This window comes from Gekko japonicus, unplaced genomic scaffold (assembly GCF_001447785.1).
Source record: "Gekko japonicus isolate JY-2015 unplaced genomic scaffold, Gekko_japonicus_V1.1 scaffold4459, whole genome shotgun sequence".
NCBI classification, from domain to species: Eukaryota; Metazoa; Chordata; class Lepidosauria; order Squamata; family Gekkonidae; genus Gekko; species Gekko japonicus.
In genome coordinates, this window is record NW_015176107.1 from 35,801 (window position 1) to 37,708 (window position 1,908).

Below are 1,908 nucleotides of genomic sequence, written 5' to 3' on the forward strand. Positions count from 1 at the left end.
AGCAGAAGGGGTGTGTCAGTCAGACAAGCCTAACAAAGAGGCCGTGTGGAAGAGGCCTAGCCTCGGAGACCATCTTGCCTCCGAGGCAAACTGACCACGCTCAGCTCTCAAGACCCCTGGCTCTCCCAGGTCATTCTGTTTATCTGCTTCCTCACTTGTGGGATCCTCCTCCTGTTCAGCCATGTCCATCTCCTCCTCCCCCATCTCCTCTGCAGCTTCATAAGTGATCTCTGGCTCAGAGTGGTGGCTTTCGTCTTCTGACACATCTTCTAGCATCAGCTGCTTCTCTGTTGTTTCTGAATGGCCTGCCTCTTCCCCTACAGATATTGCTTCTTCAAATCCATTCACAGGAACTTTTTCTGGGTCTGCAGCCAAGGTTTTTGCCTCACTGACCATTTCCACAATAGTGAAATTCCCTGCATTGTTTTTAAAAACTGTGCATTATGTGAAATTTTTCGCAGTAGATTTTTCCCCACCAGGTGCAAACTCAAAGTTTTCTCCTTACCCCATGTTTTTGGAACTAGCTAAATGGAGATTCCGAACATGTGGGATAAGAAGGAGAAAACTTCAGGTTTGCGCTTGGTGAAGAAAAATCTACTGCGGAAGATTTCACATAACATGCAGTTTTAAAAATGTCAATGCGTGGAGTTTCACTACTGCGGAAGTGGTCATTCTCTTCCAGATAGGCTGAGGAAGTGAAGGTCAAGTTATTAAAAGCAATGGTCAAACAAAGGTTGTTGAGAGGAGGTGACTTCATTGGGGGAAATGATACAGACGGAAATCATCTTATACCCACAAAACCTGTAAGAGGGAGATCCAATTACAATTCTCCTGTATAATGAGTACTTTGGCCCTTAGCATGTCATTATGTCGGGTTACATTGGTGATGCCTCAGATCTGGAGGTGTTAGAAATTGCCTTTTTACAAATGCATAAAGATCTGCTGTTGCTATTGAGAGGTTGCAGAAGGCTGGTGTAAGGCATGCTCCTTAGACTATAAAAACAGGACTGCCCAATTCCACTGCCATTTCCTAAACAGTCATATGCTTAGGGAAAGGGTGTATATAGCATGAAAGGTACGAATGCCAAAACTGTAATAACATCAATGATGAAGCAACATGAAAAGTTACAAAAGATTCACCACTAGCAATGGGCACAAACCTCGTCCTGAACCTAAATTCATCACGAAAATTGCTGGGTAGTGGTTCGCAAACCAAGGTTTGTGCCCATCCCTATCAATGACCCGCCATGTTTTTTTAGAAGGTTTGTATGGCTCGCGGTGGGAAGCGGGGGGGGGCACCAGAGGGATTGCTAAAGTGGCTTGCATCCATTTCAGCCTAACAGCGGGGCTGGTGACAGCAGTTATGCTGAAATGGATCTTTGTGCAACAAAGACGTCTCTCTTGGCCACAGGCAGATCCTGGATTCCATGGAGGAGCTATTTAAACCCTCTGGTTCTGATCCCTGCCACTCCAAAGCAGGGAGGAGCAATACCAGAAGGTTAGATATGGAGTGAAGTGCCTGCAAAGGGTATTTTACCCCTTCCTTCCTGCTGGCCATGTCTTTCCCTGATCTGCAAAAAGGGCCAGCAGAAAAGAGAGGGTGAAATACCCCCCCAGAAGGCACTTCACTCCTTCCTATCTGCTGGCTGTGGTGAACAACAGCCAGCAGAAAGGTGAGGGTGAAGTGCCCCCAGGAAGGCACTTCACCTCTTCTTTTCTGCTGGCTCCAGCTGTCTCGGTCCTGCTCACACAACCCATTTAAAGGGGCTGCCCTCTCAGCCTGAGACAGCTGGACTGGCACAGAGAAGTCTTTCCCCACTGGCTTAACTGTCAGTCTTGGGCTCCCTCATGCAGCCTGTTTAAAGGGGCTATGCCAGGCAGCCCAAGGTGGGGCCAGGAGGAAGGTGG

General features: G+C 47.7%; 1 pseudogene; it reads right to left on the reverse strand.

Annotated features, from left to right (window-relative positions):
- The window catches only part of LOC107123512, a 2,691-nt pseudogene extending 2,295 nt beyond the window's left edge, over positions 1-396 (reverse strand).
- Between the last annotated feature and the right edge of the window lie 1,512 nt (positions 397-1,908).